Consider the following 25,938-nt stretch of genomic DNA (forward strand, 5'->3'; position numbering starts at 1 on the left):
AGAATCAGATCTCAGGTTCAAGTTAAGACCACTTTTTCATTGTGTTTCATCTTAGGCCTTTCAAACATTGTACTGTCGAATCCTGTTTTATTACAGGAAATCTCACCTGCCCAGGGATTAGCTAAGACTTACAACTGATACTGTTATGAAACTTTTTGTCTTCCTCTTCTCTACCCATCCAAATATTATCTCCAGAAGCCAACCCCAAGAGTCACACCGGTTAGCATGTCTCAAGCATGGTAGGGAACTGCTACATCTCCCAGTTCCAGTTATTATTTTTCAGAAAACCAATCAGTATAGAGATGAACAAAAGATGGGAAAAAACTTCATGTCAACTCAGTAAAGCTTGAGCAAAATGATGTAGACTGACATGGTAAATTAAAAAAAAAAGGAGCCTTTGAGCACCAGTGCTGAGGGTGAAAAGGTGGTCCAATTACCAAGGCTTCTGCTCACATTGGTTTCTCCACTTAAAACATCAAGTTAGAATTATTGTCATCTGTGGATAGGTGTTTCCACCTCAGACAGTCGGACAGACATGTTGGATGTCATATTTTTGAAGTATTTTGCAACAAATTATTCTTACAATTTTTGACGGTTGGAAATACTGGTTTTTACCCCAGAGATTGTCTGTGTGTGTGTGATACTGATTGATTACATCTTATATTCTAGTTTCATTTTCTTCATTCATGAAATGGGTGCTAAGTCTAGACACTCATGAAAGAATCCTCTAGTTAGAATGTTCTGCTGCACCTGCTCATCCTATAACACATTCTGTCGTTAAGTATGAGAGCAATTGAAAATGTTAGTGCTTCCCTGCCCCACCTCGGAGGCACCTCACACGTTTGCTCCTGAGCACACTGCTTTCCTCAGCAGGGTTGTGAACCAGCTGTCAAGAGGTCACAGACTGTCCTGTCTTTCATCTGCTGTTTCCTGACGATCCACACCTCCACCTGTCAGAAGGACATGGTAACGCAGCATCTGGATTGTAAAACTGCTCATAAAACGGTGGGATTGTGGGAAGTCTGGGTCCCTGAAGGACTGTGCTGGACTGACTACCTTGAGCCCGAGTTGAAAATAAATAATGAGTTATTTGAAATGATCTTTTCCCCAGAGACTGGAGAATTAAGATAAATTGAAATACAATCACTTACCATTTTTTCAAATGGGAAAGTGAGCAAGATATTTAAACACCGTGTGCCACAGTGGAGTGTGAGTCTGAATGGAGGCCTCCTGTCCTTAAGGATGGAGAAATGTAAGGTAATGGAGTGAATAGAAAAGTCTGGAGTGGGGAGCAAAGAAAGGTAGAAATGGGGAACGGGCCAGCCACATTGAGTGTACAAGAAGTACATATAATAAGAGTCAGATTGAGATTAGGCCCATCATTATTCAAAAGTCTTTATTAGTACTTGTCTGACCCAGAAAGGAAAGACAGGCCATGAGTCTCCTTCCCTGCCAAAAGAGGGAAGAATGACACTGCAACTCTCTTTCCCTGTGCTTCACCTCATGCCTTTTAAACACTGTCCTCCCCAACTGCATTTTATTACCGGAAATCCCATCTGCCCAGGGTCAACTGGGATTTATACTGATACTGTTAGGGAAATTTTTGCTCTCTCTCTCTCTACCCATCTCACAAATCACATCTACTTAACTTTGTATTCTTCACTTCCTTACTCACACTGGTTCTCCTTCCCAAATTGTCATACTACGTAGATGACACCAACTACTATTTCTAACGTTGCCTACACGCAAACTTTCAAGGCTGTCTTGTAACCTTGTGTTTCTTCTTCTTACTTCTCTTTCTTGTGGGTCCAAAATCTAGTTGTCATTAATACTGTTGTAGATTTTCTTTAGGAAATCTCTACAGTCAGAGACTCTACCTTTGTCAGGACTTTTCCCCTGCTCATTTCCAAATCATTCAAACCCTAGCATCACTTGAACTGGCCTTGGTCCCAGCTTCTCCACGTTTGAATCTGCCCAGTCTTCTCTTGCCAAGTTGAGAATCCTCAGATACCCCAGTACCCATGCTCCTTCCCTGTTCAGAAACCTGCCAGTTTCCAATGGTAATCAAGGGAGCTGGATTTTCTTGGCCTACCTGTCCTGAAAGATCACATTTCCAATTTCTCATCTCCATGTTCTCTTTATTATCCCACAAATACTCCCGTGTTCTCCATTCATTCTCACTTGCATGGTGTAACCTCTGATCCACTGGATATTTCATACTCAATCAAAGTCAAAGCGAACCTACATTCTGCCAAGAGGCCCACCCTATCTACTGAAAGTTGATGAAACTTAATGCCTAAGGATTGTCATTCAGCCTGGATTAGAGGCTGACCTGCATAATCACTCTAAAATTTGGGATCACACAAAAGTCCTATGTGTTCATTTCATTCCTTGAGGTCTTCCTTAAGCCTCTCCTACATTCTTGATGAGAACATTGGATTCACAGATAATCTGTGATTGTCTGATCAGATTTGTGAATGGTGCAGCTATTTGTGCAGGTTTGATTTTTTGAAAGGAATACAAAGATCATTTGTTTTAATGCACATTTTTAAAGAAATGCAAATTGAGCAAAAATATTGAGCATAACACATGACCTTAACCAATGAGCCATTTTAAACTGCTGCTGTCCATTCCATTTTAAAAACATTCTAATGACTCTTTGAGGCTAGCACAGTCCTCTTTAGGCGGTTTGTGCGTTTTATTCCTACCTGTTGGGCTGTGTGCTTTCCAAGAATCACTTGTGTTTGCTCTCAAATCTTTTAATGCTGGTTGTATTTATAATTTATGTAATATATTTAAATATTATGCAAAACCGTGAAGTATGAATGCAAAGAGGGTTTTGTTTTTATAACAACTAACTTGATTGCCATGGAAAGTCAGTAAATGAGAAGTTGACAAAAAAGAATCAATTTTGAATTGAGTGTGTGTAGCAATTCTAAAGGTTTGCCATAAATCATGAGGGTCTTGATGAATTCTGCATTTAGATAGCTCAGAAAATATCATTTTAGTATCTTGACTCATTTAAAAGAAACTGGAACTGGATAATGCAAATGATGTACTCAAAATGATTCTGGGAAAACAGTAACACAGTTATTTAAAAATTCACCAATTGTTTTTTCTCTTAAATGATGTACATTTAGTTATGTACTTTTATGAACATATTTGCAATACATTATGATTACATTTTTGTGAGGATTTGGTTTGTGTACATGGTACATCTTAATTATTTTTTATTTCCTCTCTCTCTCCATTCATGTTCCCTCCATCTCTGATCCCCCTCGTATTTGAAAAATCTCTATTTCCATTTTTTCTTTTTAAAATCCTTTTCCTTTCCACCCAATTGACAAATAAAATTACACATACATGTTTAGGCTAGACTTAAAATTTTAGTGTCATGCATATTTAAAATAATTTCACCACTATTTCTCATTAGCAACCATTATTCTAGAATATGTTAAAGAAATTCTTCACTAAGTACCATTCAACTCCAATATGGCTAGAAAAATTTCTAGTTTTTGAGCAGAAATGGAGTGTAAGGTCACTCACCCTTATTGGCGGCAGGTGTCGGCCTCTCTCCCTCCCTCTCTCTCCTGGACCCAGCACCTGCATTGCTTGCTTAGCTGGGTCCCTCATTGACAGGCTTTGGGGCTCGTGGCCTGCCTCTGCGCCCATATGGGTCCCTCTTCTGAATACCGGAACTCACACATCCACACTTAAGGTACAAAGATATAGCATTTCTCTGGCATCTAGCTTTGAAGCTATTCCTCTCCTATGGATCCTGGAGTCTTCATTGTATATATATGTGTGGTACATTTCTCTTCCTCATTGAAACAAGGTGTTTTGTATGATCAATAGCATATGCCAGAAGTGATGGTGTGGGATTTACAAGACTAGGACTTTGTGTCTTTACTAACTTGATCTGGAGGGAGCCAGCTATAGTGTTGGGTGGATACTCCAGAATTCAGGTGGAGACACTCAGGTGTGGAAGAATAGAAACATGTTCAAAAGTTAAGTACCAAGTTGGCAGCCATATGAGTGAATCAGCTTGGAAATGTGTCCTCTGCCTCAGTCCAGTCTTCAAATGACTGTAGCCCTTGCTAACATTTGATTGCACCTCATGAGGGATCCCAAGAAAGAACTGCATTGTCAAGCTGTTCTTGAATTTATGACCCACAGAAAACATGAAGAATATCAAATTATCATTGACACTTTAAGTAAATATATTTTGAAATACTTTGCTGTGCAGGTTTATATCACACAGAATTTTTTAAACAAAGGTACTCATAAGCAAGGGAACATGACATGATTTATATATACTGAGAATTCATCGCAAGAAGAATGATCATACTACTTAAAGTACAGAGGATACATTGCTTCATGGATCTTATAACATACAAATAGGAGGCAAGATGGGAAATACCACTGAACAACTTCTAGAATCCCAACAAAAACCAAATTTGCTCAATACTTTGGTGGACAAAAGTAAGCAAGAGTGAAGTGCCACTAGGGTAAAAACCATTTGCATTTTTATTTACCTTTTTCTTTTTTGAGACAGGGTCTTACTACATAGTTCAGGTGGCTTTTAGCTCACTGTGTAGCCCAGGCTGACATCGAACTCATGAGCAGTTCTCTTACCTCAGCCTCCCAAGAGCTGGAATTGCAGGCTGAACCACCATACTAGACTCTATTCACATTTAAATCTCACCTACACAACAACCACAGGAAGCCATGAAGATCTCTAGGGATCATCCAGGTCAAAGTATGCTTTGTGAATCCAGGGTTCACAATTCAATGAAGATTTTCCACAAAACAATGGTGTGCACTTTTTTTTCTCCTTTGAGCTGGTAAGTGCCCAAGAGTGGAACTAAGGTCTCCACTGCTGCTTACTTCACAACACCTAATAGTGTTCTTGCATTTACAAGGAACATATTCTACGTATGCTGAAATAATGAACTACTGTGTTCCCACCACTGCTTAGTGTTTTTACTTTTCCAAAACTGAGCTTTCATCAGTCTATATATACATTTATTTCAAAGGGAGAAAACACACACACACACACACACACACACACACACAGCAGAAAAGTGACATGAGATAGCTGAGCTAGTTCCCTGAATAGCTTCATCCAAAATGTTCCTAGGTAGCTATATTTCTTATCCAGATCCAGTCATTTAGCTTCATTTGATTGAACTGATTGCAGGTCTTTCTCATAAAAGTTTTAGAAGTTGGTTAAGTTGGTGACACACCAGAAGATATGACCTGATGGGCACTTAAAAATGTTCTTTTCTCTTTCAATCAATTCTTTGAAAAAAATTCTTTACTAATTTCTGAATTTTCCACAGAGATCCAATGTTTATTTATTATTTTACATAACTATTCTTAGGCGAGGTCACATATAAGATATGATTATGATCAACAATAATGTTGATGGAAAGTCTGTAAGAAATAAGAATCAGGACTAGGGAAATGCAAAAAGCAGAGATAAGAGAGAAAGTCATCAAAAAGGGTGTTAAGATGTCCCCTTTGATGCTCCCCCACCCCCCCCCCCGCCCAAAGTTTGCTGAATTTACTCATTTGACCCATACTTAGTAGAATTTTATGAGGCATCTCTTCAGCGACCAGAAATCCTCTTTATTGAATAACCACAATCCTGAAATTTTTTGATCCCCCTACCCCCAGCTCTAGCACAATTGCCAGTGGTAGAAAGCCAGCTGTATCCATGTGATATAATTATTTTCTTTCTATGATCCATCCTGCAGGTTGTGTATGTGCGCACAAGCAAAACATGCACACATACCCACCTGCATGCTGTGTTGGCACTGGACCTCACTGATCCTTCACACCCTGCTCATTTTCGCTTCTGAGATAGTACATCAGAGGCATATTGAGATTTCTTAGGGTGTATTAAAACATAGACCTACAGGAAAGAAATTAACCTAAAAAACATTCAAATGATCAAATGTCATGAAAGGTAATTTGAGAGGAAAAAAAACCCGGCTGGTTTTGATGGCAGTTTAAAATATCTTTTATTACAATAAATAATAGGCTAGTTAAAAATGCTCATTTTACTTATATCCTGTTAATGAGTTCTCTATGCCATTCTCAAATCCTCATCCTTATCCTATTAAGCTTTTTCAATAATAATGACAATAACAATAACAACAATTGTAGATAACAAAGAGCAAAGATCAGCGGAAAGTTTTCTTCCCCCAAAGAGGAATTTTTGAATGGCTGCATTCTGTGCCTTGAATGCATTATGGTTAATTTCAGATTCCGAGGATGATTAACTCTGACTGGTGGAATAAAAGGCCATGACCAATTATTATTCAGAAAAATCCTGCTGTTTAGCCAAAGAGCGTACAGTGCAATCCAGTCCTTGATGTTCCTGTGATAAACGCTCACATGACAAGGTTATTTGGTGTAGAGCAGCCAGAGTGGTTGCTATGGCAACCTGTTCACAATGCTCATAAATCTGAAGTGTAGTTATCCTTGCTGTGTATGCAAAAAAAGGCGGGGGGGGGGGGAGAAAAAAGAAACCTACAAAGCCAACTCAAGCAGTTTAATTTACAGCACTACCTCAAAAAAAAAAAAAAAAAAAAAAAGAAAGAAAAAAAGAAAAAGAAAAAATAGGCGAATGAATTCTAAGATAATAGTCTACTCCATGTTATATGCTTCACAATACACGCACTTAGGACTCAAATGCTCTCTTCAAAGCTAAAAAGACTTTTTAGATAATCATTATGGTAGAGAATATAGGTCATCATTAGCACTAGGAGTGACAAAAATAAAAGAGGTGGTTAGAAATCTGAGTTTGCTGGAATCAATTGTTTTCCCTTGGCACAGTTAGCAATGCAAACAGCTGTTGACAGCACATCAGGACAGGTACATTCGATGGGAACAAATGGCTTTTTTAGTTGCTGCTTCCTAGAAATGATGGGCTATAAGTCTAAGGGGCTAAAGGTCAAGCAGACAATGATGAAATATCCCCCACAGACCCAGTATCAGGTGGTTCAATGCTAAGATCGCTCTGATATGGTCTCTTTGCCTCGATTTCAGCTCCACTCAAGCCCCATTAGAAATAAGGGCAGCCTATTAAACCAGCAGGTAGTAAGGCTTTTCTCATCTTGGGTATAAGCTCTCTGGCCACCTGGCTCTTTGACCCCCTATGGCTTATTTCAACCATTATCAGTTTTCTAAATAAAAATTGGGAAAGAGTTGAACTCTTTGAAGAGGCAATTCTTTAACACTTGGAAATGTGAGAGCCATTGGCTCTGTAGTTACCTAGAATGACAGAAAAGTCTAACGTGATGATAATCTAGTTCAAATTAAGACTAATATTTAACTTATGACACCTAATAGTAGAGATGGCTCAATTAGAGGTCTCTGATGGGCAAATTCAGTACGTGATCAGATACCACAATACATACATGTACTGGGACACTCCAAAGAATGCAAGAAGCAGTACATTTGTTTGTGCAACACTGGGCATGCTCTGTTGTCTAAAATTGAAGAGAATGATGAAAGAAACACATCCCTTACTCCTGGACCTCAATTCTGCTTCAAAGCATTAGTTTCTGCATTAATCTGTAATAAAAAGTAACCACTACACGAGAACTTTTCTAAAGGTAAGGATGGGATCTTTGATGGCAAATCTATGGCACACGTGCTGGAGCAGGCCAATTCACCCCAGTGTGCCAGCCAATTAGCCTCAGAATCGTCCCAAACAGCTGAGCATTCAGATTTAATTGCAGTGTTGGCACTTGATGATTAATAAGTGATTTTGGAGTGGCAGTTTGGGCACTTGGTCCCCAAAAGATTTGCCATCACTGCACCAGATTAGGAAGCATCCTGAGGAAGACATATTTGATAGCTACCTACTTGGTTCACTTCAGGGCCAGGAAGGAAGTATTCATGCCTTTATTTGATTATGGGAGTACTGATTTTCTCTAACAGGACCCCTCTCAAGTCTCTCTCTCACAGAAGACCTACACAGGGTTGTATTCTCTTCTTTCTTACTACACTGCTAGAATATTCATGTCATGTTTACTTGTATGATCCCACACAATCATCATAAATCATTCAAGAAATAGGCATTATCATTATTTTGTTTATAGATGAGAAAACTGTGGCATAAAGTGAAGTTAAATGTTTTGTATAACCTTATAATTTGTAACGATTTTCTTAAGCAAAAAGAAGAAAAAGTACCATACTGGAATCGTAGGACTTGAGTCTGAGTCCAATTAAAGAGAAAGAGAAAGGAAAGGAAGTTGAAGATTGCCAGGGTGGTAGTGTTCCAACATGCTAGTTTCACCATGGGCATGCTTTTGACAGAACCGGTCTTATTAGCCTTTTTACCATATTTCAATGGAACTATCTAAGCAATTCTATACCTCTATAAGCTCAGCCAATAGACCACTGGCAGAAAAAGTTTCTTTTTTAGTGGGTGGAAATGGTAGAATTTCTTATTACAAAATTGTTTTTGAAACATCCTATTACTCTTTTTTTTGTAGATAAATTTAGATGACATAAGCCACTGTGCATAATTATCTTTTTCTGCATAAGCATTCTCTTTCTCCCAGAATCTTAATCTCCTTTAGGATGAGCACAATCCTATTTATCTTTATGTTCTTCCTATGACTGGCAAAGGCATTGCTGGAAAACAGCAACAAAACAAACAAACAAATATGCAAACTCCTAAATAACTGACATCCTGAGGATGGTTTTTGGTTTTGAAAAATCAGATTCAATGAAAAAAATGCTGATGTTGAGACAGATTTCTACCTATCTTGGAAAACTGAAAGATCTAGTGACACCGGTCACAAAATCTGAGTAGTCTCTAATCCCTCCAAATGGAGTTTGTCTCTGTTCCACCTGCTCAGTTCCACTAACTTATATCACATGGCACCACCTGCTCACTTGACATTGGGAACCCTCCACCAAATAGGAGAAGGTCAAGGCCTTCTGACTCAGAAGTCTGACAGCATTCTTCCACCATCTCAAGCCTGGCCCTCTTGATCCACTCATCTATAGTAACACCTGCTCATGGTCATGCATGCTCATACCTTCCATCCTGCCTGGATGTGTTTCATCTTATTCTGTACACTCAGAGAGATCAGGTCTTTGTGGAAAGTAAATTTAAGTGAATTGATGAGAAGCACATAATTCTTCCAGATATAGAAGTAACAGACTGACAAAAGCAGGCATATGAGCCTCATGTTCATGTGATATTGTTCACATTCAGCTGAGAACATGGGTCCCACTGATGGACCCAAAGGTGACATTTAGGAGTAGAAAACAGGAGACTTAAAGTATTCTGTTTTAGGTCTAGTTATGTTTTAGTTACCTTTTTTGTTGCTGAGACAAAATACCTGACATTCAAAGTTAAAGGAGGGAAAATTTATTGTAGCTTACAGATTGTAGAGGTTTCAGTTCATAAGGCAGGGTGGTACGACCAAGGAACACTGCGGAAGGGAAACAGTTCATGGTTAGCAGAGGGCGACAAAGCAGCAGGAATCAAGCAGTGAATAGCAAGTTACAATGGCTGCCCTCTTTCTGTTCCTTGTATTCTATGCAGGCTATACAGCTTTAGGGCAGATAGCACGCACATCCAGGGTGGATTTTCCCAAACCCAAAACTATGCCAAGTCAATCAGTGGACTAATTTAGTAATCACATAACCTTGATCCCAGCATCATAGACTTTAGCTCTAGTCACTTCTGAAATGCCTCCCCCCCCATGACCACATGAGGCTTTGGGGTGCTTTATATGCAAGCCATGACAGTTTACTGCTAATTTCTTCATTAGTAGTTCAAAGAATTAAGAAATAAAAAGCATAGAATATAAGGAATGAATAGACCTATTGCTTGTACATTGATACACAGGGATAAAATGTTTTTCCATATGGAAAAAGACCCATAATTAATGTAATCTTGAAAAATCTCTTAGCAAGGTTGCTACCCAAGGGAAAAGACTTTGTCCTTACTCCACATTCTGCATTCAGTTGTGTACTATCTTATACCGGGAAAGGTTGAAAGTGGGGGGAAATGGAACAGTGATCACCTCCACCAACAAAGTGGCTGGCACCAGTTCTCAGGGTACACAGTTCTGTGGGGGAGGCAGACACTCTTCAATACGTGTGAGATGGGAGGAGAAAGGAGTCCATCGGAGTAATCTAGACTGATCTTGGTTGGTAATGTATGACTTATGAAGAGAGCGTATCTTCTGGAAAAGCTTCCTATTAAAGCTGGCTTTTGAGGACCCTGATTTCATCATCTCTGTGTGATCGAAACTACCGGTTCTAATACTTTTATTTATAGTGAGTGTTGTGGACTCCTGCACCAGGGCTTCCTACCCAGACAATGTACTAACTGTTTCTCATCTCTTAGCTCGAGCATCTTGTCTTTTTATTGGACTCCACAGACATTCGCTGTGCACTCCAGGCTGAGTTGTTTTCACTGCTTTTCCTGTATTTCTCTATCAGGCCATCACATACTGTGGTAATTGCAAAGTGAGGATTTGTCATTTATATTGTCTGTGCACCAGAATCTGGAACCTACTGTGACCTAGGTGAAGATTGCTGCAGAGTAGATGATGATGTATGAGGGATACAGCTGACATGCTTTGCAGTGTGGGTGGTTTGGGGAACTGAATCCATGTGCTATGGAGAAATGTACTTAATTGACGTTCATGAAATTCACAACGACACCCCATTCCTTCACTGTGCTTCTGTTGTGTAATTTCCTTAATTAAGGTTTTTAATACAGTGAAGTTTTGTTTCTAAGGCTTAGTCTTTTGTATCCTAAGACTGAACTGACTAGTTTTCATTTGTCTTAATAAAAGCCAAGGCACTCATTTAAATTAGCAACTTCTGGTGAGATTAACAAGCTAAGTAGAAAAGCACTGGATAAATTTGCTAATTATGCTCCTCTGTAGTCAGTGTCTAGTACTTAATTATACACACCCATATATTCAGCCCTCATTATTTGCGGTAGTTATTTTTTAATAATGTTGCTGAAAACACTGAATTAGGGAATACTCAACCATTGATTGTGGGGGAAATACAAGGTGAAGTTACTGGGAGCCTCTGGTTACAACATTTTTGTCAACTAATTAATAATCTTATTTTATGGGCATTTATGTTTAAAGATACCTCAATGAATACATAGCTTGCACTTTAACACTGAACTCATTGCCAATAGAATTGTAACTCAGGTCCGAATCAAGCTTGTCTAACACCTAAAATTTTCTCTCTCTGTGAGATACGTCACAGTGTTCTTAAGTTTAGGAATACCAGGCAGTACTTTTTCATTGCACTTAGAGCCATTTTTATTAGCAAAATCACCAATGAACAGCACAAAAATATATAATAAGTGGCACAAAACTGACTATAAAAGACACTTGCTTGTAATATATAAAGCAAAGCGTGAAGACAGAGTGTTGCTTTATTTGATCTGAATTGGAAATGCACAGATCAGGTGACTCAAAATTCTTACCTCTTTGCACACATCTGTGAATCAGTGTAAAAACACTAAAGCATTGAAGTGGGGGGTTTATAAAGAAATTTTAGTGAGTAAGGCTTGCACATAAATATAAGATCCATGAGCAACATGGATTAAATGTACATAGAATATATAGATTTAATTACATGAGCATATTTCTGTGCAGTATTTCATAGTAATTGCCCATATTATTTCATAAAAGCCATATTATTTAATACAGTAAAAAGTAAAGCTTTTTGAATGAGAGAGAATTCCTGTATATCATATAGTGTAATATAGTATTGCCCATTTAATAATGAAATAGTACGAACACAATTTAATCTTTTGATTACATGCCTCATAGATCCATTAAAGATCATCTGAATGACCTGTTCATGAAAGTTTATGAAGTTCACTTAGAATTAAATAAGTTCTAAAATGCCGATCACATAGGAAATATTACAAAGAATCAACAACTGGGGTCTCATCCTATTAAAAAGCTTTTGTACAGCAAAAGAAACCACAACAGAGTGAATAGACAACCCACAGAGTGGGAAACATTTTTTGCCAGCTATTCCTCTGTCAAAGGACTGCTATCTAGAATATATAAGATTTTAAAAGTATCAGACCTTGAAATTTAAAAACCTAATCCAAAAATGGGTATCTGAATAGACACTTGTCAGATAAAGAAAATAGCAAATAAATATATGAAAAAATCACCAGACATTCAAAAGATGTAAATTAAAACAATTCTGAGATTCTGTTTCATTCCAGAAAAAAATAGCTATTATCAAGAAATCGACCAATAACAAATGCTAGTGGGGCTTTGAGGAAAGGGAAAAGGAATCCTTATCCATTGTTGGTGGTAGTGTGGATTGTTGCAACCACTATATATCATGTGGAGACTCCTCAAAAAACGAAAACTGTGAATACCTTCTCAAAAGAATTAAAAGTATCATACCAGAGTGATATGTGCATGTGCATGTTTACAGTAGCATGATTTGTAATAGTTACATCTTGGAAAGAGCCCAACAGATAAATGGATGAAGAAGATGCTTTTTTAAAAATATGGTAGAGTACTACTTTGCTGTAAAGAAGCTAATTATGAGACATTTCTGCTAAATGGATACATCTTGAGACCTTACTCTTTTTTTTTTTTTTTTTTTTTTGGTCTTTTTCCTTTTCATCGGTACCAGGGATCGAACTCACGACTGCCTGCTTGCAAAGCAGGCGCTTATGCCACTGAGCTAAATCCCCAGCCCCGAGACCTTACTCTTAAATAAATTGGACATGTACATTTAAATATTGCATTGTTTTTCTTCTGTGAGAAACTGAAAGGGTTTACCCTTATTTATAAGGACCAAAATGTATAATAGCTATTAGGAGAGAGGAAGCAAATGTTCAAATAGGAAGGAAAAGAAGGAGAAAACAGGAAAGGAAAGAAGGGAAAAGGAAAAAAGAATGGGAAAAATGAAAACAATGTTCTTGTAAATAAGAGGAGAAGATGGATTGAAGGGAGGGAAGGGGACTGAGGAAAAAAGGAGAATCGAGGTATAATATGTACAGGAACAAATTCTCTATGATAAATAAGATCATTACATGGATCTAAAGTATGCCAGTAAAATTAATTTTAAAATGTTAAATGAATTCTCCAGAACGTATAGTTCATGCTGATTACGGGAAAAAAGAACAAATAAGTCTTTACTTCATCCTTTTGCTGTTTTCATTTTTAGCTTACAGAGAATCCTGAAAATGCTCTTTTGTAAATGGGATGCATGGCAGGAAGGAAATTCCCTTCTTGAAACTCAGTGATTTGGGTCCTAGTAGGGTTTAGTAAAGTTTGGTTGAGTGAAGATATATGATATCAAAAACCTTGGTAATGAAATTCACCATATATTTAGGAAAACAAATTCCAGGGTAAACACTAAGGTAGGGGGAGGAGAATGGAAGGGAAGTGGAGAGGCGGTGGAGCAGGTATAGATATACACGAACAAGACTTTAGAATCAACAGTTCCAAGCCCGGGTGATGGCAACAGAAATATGCACAATGATGCCTACATTTATCACACTTTTGTATCTCATGTAAAGTATCCCATTTAACTCTGATAGAAGCTCTTTGCATGCCTGCATTTTAAAAATGAGGGACTGGAGAGTCAGGTATGTCAGTTGACCTCTAGAGCTTAATTTTTTGTTTGCTCTTTTTAACTTTTTATTAGTACCAGGGATTGAACTCACGACCGCCTGCTTGCAAGGTAGGTGCTTATGCCATTGAGCTAAATCCCCAGCCCCTCCTAGAGCTTAATTTTTAGCAGAAGGGTAGAAGGTGAGACTTGTGAATACGAGTCCAGAGCTCTTCTGTTACTTCTTGGCAGATTATCATGGGATGGAGTTCTATGTCAAACATTGGATGAGCAGAAACCAACTGCTCTATGACTAACCTAGATAACTGGGCCATTTACACAGTCAACTTGGCTAAATTCAACAAGTCAAAGCGCAGTTTAAATAAAAGAACTCTTTGGGACAATGTCATATACCCCTTTACTTTTCAGATAGGGAAATCCAGGTGAGAGAGGCAGTAATTTACCTAGAGACACACAGCAGTTAACACTAGAGTGTGGTCTTGAACTTATGCCTTCAAATTCTGGGTCTTCTTCTAGCTAGCCATGTGCTATTCCTACTCCAGTCACCCCCCCCCCACCCCCACACCCACTTGCACAGCTTCATGATTTTGAATTTTCATGGTAGAGTTTCAAACACATGGTGTGAAGAAATCCTCTCTGTGGTCCACAGATAAAAATTGCAGACTCCTCTGCTGTATTAATTAATGGCCTCATTAATCCACATTTAACTGTTCAATTAAATGTTTAATGTAATGCTTAGAGGTGCCATCAATTACCCTGCGAGAAGCAACTCTTGGAGATCCCAGACTGGAAGCTGCTATGTGCACGTGCAAAACTGCTGTCATTTGGACATACTGTTTTATCACATGGCGCTCTATTCTGCGAAGTTGTGTTACAGCTCTGGCTTAACTCAGGTGGATTAAATCAGTGCTTTGGAGAAGAATGGAATTAAATGCTTTGCTGTAATGACTCATATCCTCACAAGTACAAACCATTAATTGTAGGTGCTACATGACATGAATGTTCTATGAGATGGTAAATATAATATTTTGAATGCTTTTCTTTCCTAGAATTAGCCCAGAGAGAGAGAGAGAGAGAGAGAGAGAGAGAGAGAGAGAGAGAAATTATCTCAGTGGTGGTTACTGAAAACATATGCCAGCTTGATTTTCCCAGCAATGATATTAATAGTGAAGTCTAAAGTGTTTTTGCTTCATCTCAAAGAAAGGCAGCTTGATATCCACCAAATGTATTTTAACCTGACCTATGTAATAATTAAGCAAGCAACATGGGGAGGTTCATAATTATAATTGCTTATTATGTGAACTAAAATGGTAGGATTTACCTTTGTGGTAGTTTCCCTCAGCAGACTGATGTACTAGAGCTGGCACTCATCTCTTTGGAAAGCTATCAACCATGTGGCATATATTGGCTGAGGCACCAATGGCAGAAAGGCTGGGACCATACATCAGGGCTGGAACCAGTTAAGATGGCTCTGATTTTAAAAGCTGACGTTGGACAAGTGACTACTGGTTGAATGAGGTGGTGAGAGTGGAGCCCTTGTCTGATAAGACAAATCAGAGAACTCTCTCTCCCTTTTAGATGAAGGAAAGACTGTGAGAAGACATGGGGAGAAGACAGCCATCACAAGCTGAGGAGAGACGCTGCATCAGAAACTGACCCTGCTGACACTGTGATCTCGGACTTGCAGCCTTCACAACTACAAAAAAATAAATTTCTTTTAAATTCTTTTAAATTTACTTTAAAATGTAAGCCACCCTCTCTGTGATATTTTGTTACGGCATTAAGAGATGACTGCTGCATCCTGATAAAAGGCTACTGAGGTATTTGATTCACAGAAGGCTTTTTAGGAACTAGGAGTTGACAGTAGAGCCTTCCTAATATTATGCACAAGAATAGCAAAGTCCCAGACACCAGCTTCTGCAAAGGCTCACACCGATGACAAGAAGCTGCATTTCCTGTACACATGGTTAGATACTGGTCTAGCTTCATCATTAAAGAGTCATGCAAGAGATCTGGGCTCTGGTTCTCTGCCACTAATAAGCAATGGGAATTCTTCTCAATGGTTCAGATTTCTCACTTATAAAACAAGGATGGCAGAAAGGAATGGACGAGTGGAGATTGTTGAATTCTCACAGGGTCCTTGAGAGTGCCAAGACACTATTTTATGACTCTTTTCCTTCTAGGCTCCTAGATAGATATTTCAATGTTGACAAGATCTATCGGGCTTTGCCAGATAAACACACAAATGGTATAACTGTCTAGAAAGGGCCCACTTGCAATAAACCTGATCAGGGAAAGAAATGGACAATTAATTTCAGTCAAATAATAAAAACGCATAAGAATTAAAGATGTAGAGAAACTAATAATGACAGCGATGAGGGCTGGCTCTGCCTTTATTAGTGTCTTTTGTGTTCTTTTATGAAACGTCTATTATCGGCGAACTGGCTGATTATTCTCTCATAATTACTTCATACAGAATAATTAAATAAAATGCAGACAATAATCTTTTATAGACAATTACAAAAAGAAACATTTGTGGGAGGAAAGAGAGGGAGGGGAGCAGGATGAGAAGGCTGGGATGCGATTCCTTGTTCCTAAGTTTTCGTGGGGTTCATCTGCTACTATGGCTGCATTGCCGACAGGCCATTATCTTGGGTTTTGGGTATCTACATCATCATTTCTTGATCTACAGGGAAATTTGGCTTACCCAGTAGGGTAGGTGAGGAACCAGGGAGTTTACCAGGCAACTCTTCTTCCAAATAAACACTCACTCCAAAGCCTTGTTCTCTTGTCTCTGGCCATCTAAGGATGCCTAACCAGTCACAATAGCAGACTTTGAAGGCAGATGGTCCAGATTTGATTACCTTTTTTTTCAATCTACAACCTGAGGATCATTCTTGACACTTCTCTTTTTCTTATGTCATCATATCTCATCAGTCACCAGTGGTTCTAGGAAGTCTTTCTCCAAAATATTTTTAAAATCTACCATTACCACTACTGTCACTACCCTAAGACATTATCACATCATCTGTTTTGGGGGTCATTGTAACAACCTGTATAAGGATTTCTGCTAAAATTCTTACTCCTACATAATTACTTCTCCATTCTCCCACTAGTGTGATACCAAAAAAAAAAAAATTAGATTCAGTCACTCCTGCACTTAAGGTCTTATAGAGGCTGTTGGATTAATAATGAAATACGCCAACCTTTTTTGAGGAAGCGCAAAATCGTGCAGGCATTCCCACTACTCTCACTTATGTGCCTCAGCCTCCTGACCCTTCCTTCATGTCTATAGCTTTCTTGAGTTTAGGGCATTCCATATACTCTGCCTTGATTTTTTTCTTGGGTGAGTCCAAAGTATTTTTCATATTAATAAAGACAAAAATATTCATCTGTTTTGATCACATATTAAAATTTAAAATTTAGAATTTAAAAGAAATTTATTTTTTTTCCTCAGGGAGCTAGAGTGTTCTGGGATTTGAAGGAGAATAACGAAGTAAACACAGAAGAAATATTTGTAGAGTTGTATGGTAAGTGTTAGGGAAAACATTACAGAATGGGAGAGAGATAGGTTGAGACTAAGGATGATGTTTGATGTTGCAGTTTAAATAGGACAGACAAGGATGAACTCATGAAGGTGATATTTGATGAAAGATCTGAGGAAGTAGAGAATGATCTGCCAATGTGGTTTCTCCAGAGCAGCAACACCCCAGTAGGGCTGAGTGCATATACACTCAGATCTCATAACCTGTAATCCTTAGACAAATGACTGACCACAGAAATGGGGCAGGGAAGTAAAGTCCAATGAATTTCTCAAAGGAAGGTACACTGAGATGAAAAGGATGTACGATCCAGCATGAAAAGGCTCCTGCTAACAAAATCTAGCACAAATCCATGTGTCAAATAATGGTAGGAGTGGATTGCAATGTGTTGAATAAAAGACATACATGAGTTAACATATTATAAACATGAATTAGAAACATGGGTGTGTAAGGGGAGTATATAGCCATTCTTTACAGCAGAATGTCAACCAGTAAGTACAGAAGGATTGACAGAATTAGGAAACCACCACTTGGCAACTATAATAATGATATAAAGTTAGGTGAATGATATGAGATAGTGTGAAAACTAGTAGGTGAACGTGGGATAATGAAAGAGGTCTTAAGGTATTTCCACACGGACTCTTAAGTATGAAGAGGAAGAAGTAACTTCATGGTGAAGCTACTTGGAACACAGCATCTTAGTTAAGTAATCAAAATTACTATTACCTTGGATGGGATAAATTGACATTGCCTGTCACGTGAGAAAATGCCAATGAGAAGAACGTTACTTCTGGGATATTTATGCTGAAAAAGGTACAACCTGGTTCTAATCATAAGACAAGATTGTCTCAACCAAAGTTGAAGGACAGTCCATAAAATGATTGCTTTGCAACTGACAAAAGAGATCCTGATAGGAGACTACAGAAAGGACAGAAGGAATGTTTCAGATCTAGAGATATTAAAATGATGTGACAACTAAGTATAACCCATGATTGTGGACTGGTCCCTTTTGCTCTAGAGAATATCTTTGAAACATTTTGTGAAACTTGATTGTGTTCCCTGAGTGAAGAATATATGAAATGACTGTACTATTTTAGAAAATTTTTGTAAATTTCAAATTGCTTTAAATTATATTACATTACCAAAAAAAAATCTACCTTAGGCTGTCATGCTTTCCTGTTGTTATCACAAAGCTTCTTTCAATGCAAACTACAAAACTGGCTGGATATGATATGAAATCGTGATCGGCCAATTGTTTTATGTCTACAAGACCTTTGAGTTGGCAGCCAACTCTAATGACAATGGGCAGGAAGAAAAGAAAGAGGTGTTGTGTAGGGTTACTTTGTCACTTGACTCTTGGTATCAGCTGTCATTTGCAAATCTCTTCCTAAGAATAGTAGCATAATCAGAATCCTTAACTCCAAACATAATCTGACTGGTTGTCTTTGTAGGTGGCAGAAAATAGAAGAAAGATTTGAAAAGTAGAAAGAAAATATATGCAAACGGAAAAAAACAAGTCCTACCATAGTATGTATTCTTTCTCCTCCGACTTAATCAAACAGAATAGTGATAACAATTGGAAAAAATAAAAAATCAGCTGCTGCTAGGAAACTTCCCAAGTTCTTTGGTGCCAAACAATAGGAGAAGCCAAAGAAGTTGTTATTTCACCCACATGGCCCTATTGTCAATGGACTCCAGTTGGGTCTCCCATGTCTGGGATATTTCTGAGGTTCTCAGAAGGCATTCAGAGCTTGAGTCAAACTCAGAACACTGCCTCTTTTAGAATGGTGGCAGATTCCAGGGCTGGGTTTTCCAGCAGTGCCCCCTACATGTTTAGGTGTTCATAAGCTTGGTAGTTTGGGTTCAGAACAATACATCTGCTCTTGGCAACCTGTATAATGGCCCAGGAATGAACTTGGTTGCCTTTAGTCTAGATAGTAGTTAGCTTCACCAAGAACAGCACAGAGCATAATTCAGATGTCAAATTGCCTAGGTTCAAATTCTGACTCTAGTACTTTCTAGTTCTGTGAATATAGGTGAGCTTTCTAATCTTTTTTCTGCCTTGGTGCTCCTATCTTAAAATTGAGGGCAGTCATAGGACCTATTTGCTGAGACTTGTGAGGATTGCACCAGGACTTAGCATCTATTTAGTGTCCTTAACTTTTCTTTCTTTTTTTGAGTGTGGGCGGTACTGGTAATCAAACTCAGGGCCTCTGCTTGCCAGGCGGGTACTATACCACTGAGCTACATCCCTGGTCTTGTGCTTTCTTTGGCTGTTTAAATTACTTTTTATTGTGGTAAAATACACACAACACAAAGTTTACCATTTTAACCAGTTTTAAATGTCTATTCAGTAACAATAAGTATGTTTCATTGTTACAGTCATCACCAAGCTGAAATGTATACTCATTAAACAATGACTGTCTACTCCTTCTTACTCCTAGCCCCTGTCAACTACCATTTACTTTTTGTCTCTATGATTCTGACTACTCTAAATAGCTTATATAAGCAGAGTCATGTTGTATTTGTTCTTCTATGACTATATTACTCACTTTGCATAATGTGTACAGCTCATCTGTGTTGTAGCATATATCTGAATTGCATTCCTTTTTAGGTCTGAATAATATTCTATTTTGTGTAAATAGTACATTTTGTTTATCCATTATTAATTTATCAATGAACATTTCAGGTATTTTCATCCTTTTGCTATTGTGAACAATGCTACTGTAAACACTGCTGTATAAATACCTCTTTGAATCTTGTTTTCAATTCTTTTGCTTTTTCAACTTTTTATGCTTAAATTTTGTCCATTAATACATGTTGCTTTATGATAATAATATGGTCTAATCCTGAGATGGACTGAGAGTTAAATGGTCATTTCATTAGGAATCCTGACTTTGATTGTCTGATTTAAGTAGGACATTAACATTTCTCCTTGACCTTCAGTGTGTGTTCAATGCAGGGAAGCAGGAGTGAAGTTGATGGGGGAGGATAGAGGCGTTGAGCTAAGAAAGTACCTACAAGCCTGAAGCTTACATGGGTCTTTCCTTGTTTAACGTCTATGAACCTTGGTCTTCCCACATTTTGTAAACTGATTTCTATACATAGGATATCTATTTTTTTTTGATAAAAATTGTTCAGATTATATGTGTAAACTCCCAGCATACAGTAAGTCCTCTGTAAACATTACTTCCTAAGCCCCTGCTGTGATTAATGTCAGAAGTGATATAAACTGGCAGTTCGGTGATGTATTTATGTTCTTATCATCGTTATCATGATCATCATATACTTGAGGGCTTACCTGTATCAGGCACTAAATTGTTTACATCAACTAAGTAATTCAAATCACTTCTTTCAATATCTTTTTGGAAAAGTAGGTCCGACTGTTATTTCTAATTTACAGGTGTGGAAAGTATGGCTTGGAGAGACTGATTAGTTGGTTTAATAAATGTTGGAGCCAGAATTCAAATGAAGCAGGTTGATCTGAGAGGTATATTCTTTACCTCCATACTCCACTATTTCAATCAATCAATCAATCAATGGAAATATAGAGAGTGTAAGAGAGAAAGGGAAAATTCTGACATTTCATGGGAGTATACAGAGAAGCAGAGAGAGAAGATGGAGAAAGTATAATTGGGCTAAGCCAGAGGAAGTGACCGCCCCCTCCAAGGTGCAGGGTTATGGGTCATTACGAAGATAGAGCAAAGTCCCTGGAACAGTTCCGTAGAATTCTAGCTAGACATAATCCGAAGTTTCACTTTATCAATGGCTAATATGAAGTCACAGAAGTGACTGTAAAATCACATAGGTCTGGTAAGATTTGCTACTGATGAGACGTTCTCAGTATTTGAGATAGATGAAGAATAAACAAGATAAATTTTGATAATAAAGATCTGAAGTCAGGTAAAAAGAAAATTACAGAAGTAGACTATAGGTGAGCTAACTTGCCAAAAGGTAAATGAAAAACAATTAGGAATAATTCATTTGGCCAGAAATGTTTCCTATCCCAGATGTGGGATATGTTTGCCAAACTCCTCATATTTCCTTAGGCTTTGTAACTCGTAGTCAGTATCCAGACAGTGATGTGGACCTGTGCATTGGCTTGATCACGTCTAATAATGATGCGGACCTGTGCATTGGTTTGATCACATCTAATACACATATTCACCATCATGAGTCCTACCGGAAAAAGGGCCTGTGCAGCCTACAGCTTCAGTGGAAGAGGGTGAGTGAAATGGTTCTGGCCAGAGGAAATCTTGAGAGCACATCTAGCCATCCAACCTAACTGTGGATATTCATCTAGGAAAGAAGACAACAATGGTATGATGTAGCTGTTTCTAATATTTAAAAGGCTTCTATATGGAAAAAAAAGAAAAAGTTTTCTTCTTTGCTAGGCCCTTCAATAACACCAGAATACATAAATGGAAAATGTAAGGGTTAGACTGTATTTTGTGAAGGAAACAATTTCTTAAAAATCGTTGCATTTCAGCAATAGAAGAACCTCTTTGGCCAATACTGCACAGCTCATCTTTTCATTCGGGCAGAAGTCACTGGGCTGGCAGTCAGAGATGTTGCAGGTGACATTCCCCATTAGGCAGTGGATTGTATTCCATTGCTGTGGGTACACATCCTTTCTAACTCCAGTCCTGATGAGTCTGAGCTCTCAGAGCTTGGGTTTCTCTCTGGGGATCCAGCAGACAGAGGGGTTATTGTGCAGGGACAATCCCAGCATTAGCAGGGGCACCAGTGTGAATGTGTGGGCTCATGCCTGGGTCTTTCCCTAGCTAGCGTTGTGATTTGAGAAAGCCACTGATTTCATCTAGGTCCAAAGTTTTCATTTTTTAAAAAACTGTGGGCTAGATAATTGCTTCTTTTTTATTATTGCAGTAAAACACACATATCATGAAATCTAAAACACACATATCCTGCAACCCACATCATGACTACTTTACACTTCTGAGAAGTTGACTAATTTAGGCACCTCATGTAAGGGAAATCATATAATATTTGTCCTTTTGTGATTGAGGCTTACTTCATATGGTATAATGTCATCTATGTGGTAGCATGTGGTGACAAGACTTTCTTTTTTAAGGCTGAGTAATAATTGCATGCACTTAGATATACACTACATTTTTTTTATCCATTCATCCAAATACCCATTCATCCACTGATGGATATTTAAGACATCTCTTGTCTGTTGTGAATAATGGTGCAAAGATATGGGAGTAAATAGATCTCTTAAGATTCTGATTTTAGTTCTTTTGGATCAACACCAGACATGGAATTCCTGGTCATATAACAGTACTATATTTACATTTTTAAGAAAACTACATACTATTGCTCATATTGGCTACACCATGTTGCTCCCAACAACAGCACAAAAGTGCTCCAATTTTTGCACACACCATCAGAATGAAAAACAACCTATGGAATGGGAGAAAATATATATAGACTGTTTGATAAGGAGTTAATATTTGTAATACATAAGGAGCTTCTATGAGTCAAAAAAAAAAAGAATCAAATAAACTGAATTAAAATGGGCAAATTCTGTGAATACACATTCCCCCAAAGGAGATAGGAATAGTCAACAGGTACATTGTCAGATACAGAACATCACTAATCATCAGGGAAATTCACGCCAAGCCACAGTGTTATATTCAACTCACACCTCTTAGTACCACAACATCGAGCAAAATAACTGATGTGCATAATTCTACAAGATTTTTTTTAAAGAAAGCAAATAGTGATAAAAAGTGATAAAAGTGATAAAATACACAAGTGATAGAAGATTAGTGATGAAAGAGGGAAAAGCTGAATGAAGACCATCTGAGGGAGAGGGTGATGAGGGCTAGGAGAATGGAATCTGAGACTGGATTCCATCTTCCTTCCTTACTGATAGTAGGATCATATATCTGTTTCCTTTATCTGTTAACACAGGGTGATAAAAACCACTGTGACCTTGGGGTGGATTCTACAGGGTCAGAATCATTGGAATATGACTCTGATTGAGAACTCAGTGAGTATTACCAGCTTCTCTGATAATGCTAACTGGTACAGCAGTGGTGAGGGTTGGGTGTCCAGCCTGCAAAGCTGGCCAGAGCTATCCAAGAGGGATGGGGAAGTGAGGTTGCTCTCTAACTATCCAAGAAGATGATCTGGATCTATTCTTAGTGCTTGTATCGCTTTCAAGAGCTTTATGTTTGCTCCCACTCTCTTGCACTAGTGATTTCTTTAAAAGGGTTTGAATGCTGCCATATGCCAGGCCTCAAGCTACTATGATGTAAACAGACAATTTATTGTTACAACACTTACTATAGAGAAAAAAGAGCTGGTACATGCTTTTCTGTAGGGAAAGAATTACATTCCTAGGAATGTAATTACTGTAAACTGGTACTGGAAAGTAAAGATCAACCAAGGGAAAGAGTCAATTACGGTAAATTTCAGGCATGGCTTGGTAGAGGTGGACAATGCATGTTTGGGAGTTCCTTGACTCAAATATAGGATGAGGCTATATGCATAAAAGTAGCCATAAGTGATCAGCATATAAATCCGATATTAAAAAAATATTATCACACTGAAGATACTGAAAAGAGGATTTCTAGTCAAATATTTTTATAGAAAGAATGTTAAAAGGTCATTTGCAGACTGGGGGTAGAGAGAAGAAGGTTACACCAGCAAGCAAGCCCAGTCTGGGAACCAGCACCATGACTGGGTCCCCACTGGACCAGGAACAGCCAGGCCCCAGCCACTTTTGTCTTGCAGGCTGGCAAGCAAGCAGTGCTAGTATCCCCCCCCCCCCTTAGTGACCAGCTTATCCAGAGAAACACAGGCTGTGATGATAGCTATGGAGGTGAAATGTAATTGAATGCCTGGTGATTTGGTGTTACACTGACACTGCAGGTTTAAGGTCACTGGGCTGTTCATAGATTCAGAGGATAGTGGCATGCGGTGTGGCATCCAGGGAAGGTTGTAACCATTGTTGATTCCCTATGGTCTCATTTTGGAAGCCCTATATCCTTTCCATTGTTTTGTTGGATTGGGTTTTATTGTTTTCTGTTTTGTTTGATTATTTTAAATCTGATGGCAGGAACAGCTACTTCAAAGATAGCAAGGTATATTATGGTAGTAACTTTGGATTTACTATTGGCTTGTTTTGAAATCCTTTACTGTATTGTTTTGTTTTTATTGATTCTATTCTATTCTGTTTGATTTTTACTATGTCTAAAGTTATCTGTAGCTATTTTGAAGACATCAAGAGGCATTGTAATGTTTTGAAGTCCTGTATCTCTCACACTGGTTTGTTTTGATAGGTTTTATTGTTTTATCCTCTCTAGAATAAAATTATAAAACTAAAGAATGCTAAAAGAATAATTTTTCTCATTTTTTCATTTGCTAAGATTTATTGCTTTCTTAGTAAGAAAAAAGGGTCAAAAATGTAGCTCAGCAGCACTACACCTGCCTGATAAGTGCAAAGTTGTGAGTTCGACTCCTGGTACCATTAAAAAAGTTTGATTCATATTATTACAAAAGAAGCATACTCTTATAAGAAAACAAATTTAATCCCAACAATTTTTAAAAAAATATTAGAACTTCTTATTGTTTATTTTAATTTCAAAATGACATTGAAAAGCCATATTCATATCCATTTGTATGTTAATGTGTGTACGTATGTAATGAATCTGAGAAAAGTGTACGGTCATACAAAATGATACCTTATTTCAGTATTTTAGATAAGGGAACTTTTTAAAAAGTAAGTAAGGTATATGCCACTTAAAGGAAAAAGCCATTTTGGTTGAATATCTTTAAAAAATGTTGTTCTACTCTCACCCATCTCAAAGAGAACTATTAAAGATCTATGGTGAACTCATATGGTCAACATGATGCACTGATTACCATGCTGCGCTGAGAAGAAACGAAGTCTTAATTGACACAAATATGTATTATTTGTGGACTGTGTTTTTTCGATTTTCTTCCCTCTAAATATTTTGTAGTAGGAACTCATATAGCTCAAACAGAATTCAATTCTCAGATACCAAGTTCAAAACCAGGCCAAAAGAGTGTGTGTGTGTGTGTGTGTGTGTGTGTGTGTGTGTGTGTGTGTGTAGGGTGGGTATAGGTGAGGGGTGGGGGCATATAATACCTTTCCTAGGATTCCTAAAGGGTTGCAAATGACCTTAGACAGCTTGACAGCTGTTCAACTTTCCCATTTCTAGGAGACAATGTAGCAAAGTGGTTAGAAACCTGGGACTTGGATCCTGATTCCAATACTATCTGCAGATCCAGGAATAAATTATTTAAGCTCTCTGAACACTGTGTATCTCATCTGTAAAATGGCTGTCTCTTGCCCTGGCCCCAGCGATTATTCAGTAACAGCCACTGTTATCACTTCCCTTAGATTTTTCAGACCTGACTGCTCCCGCCAGAAGAGCACCCTTTCTCCATACACACTCACCTCCTAACCCCTGGGTATATTTTGTATATACCCTGTTTTATTACACACCTTTTTTTATTGTCTCTCTCCAACACTAAAATGTAAACTCCATTAAGAGGATTTTTTGTCTCTTCACTGCCAGAAGAGTGCCTGGCATTTAGCAGGTGCTCAGTGAACATTTAACTAATGATGAATGAATGAATGAATAAATGAATGACTACACTGACAAGGATATGGGGCAGCCAGCACTGAAAAACAGCACAGTGAAACATCAAAACTTGGCTGTTGCCAGATCACTTAGTTTACACAAACCTTCCTGTTCAGGAAGCTGTACAAGCCTATGTGACA

The 25,938-nt window shown here is 38.1% G+C and overlaps 1 protein-coding gene across 3 annotated transcripts in view; it reads right to left on the reverse strand.

Annotated features, from left to right (window-relative positions):
* Positions 1 to 25,938, reverse strand: part of Slc14a2 (solute carrier family 14 member 2) — a 420,990-nt gene that overhangs the window by 222,131 nt on the left and 172,921 nt on the right. Inside the window, exon 3 of one of the 3 annotated variants that reach the window (XM_063231750.1) lies at positions 9,412 to 9,461. The exons of the other annotated variants lie outside the window; for them this stretch is intronic. The gene's annotated coding sequence lies outside the window, so the exon portion shown is untranslated. The remainder of the gene's footprint in view (positions 1 to 9,411; positions 9,462 to 25,938) is intronic. 3 annotated transcript variants of the gene reach the window in all.

This window comes from Cavia porcellus, unplaced genomic scaffold (assembly GCF_034190915.1).
Source record: "Cavia porcellus strain 051 isolate PalLab524CR breed Dunkin Hartley unplaced genomic scaffold, mCavPor4.1 scaffold_20, whole genome shotgun sequence".
Lineage (NCBI taxonomy): Eukaryota > Metazoa > Chordata > Mammalia > Rodentia > Caviidae > Cavia > Cavia porcellus.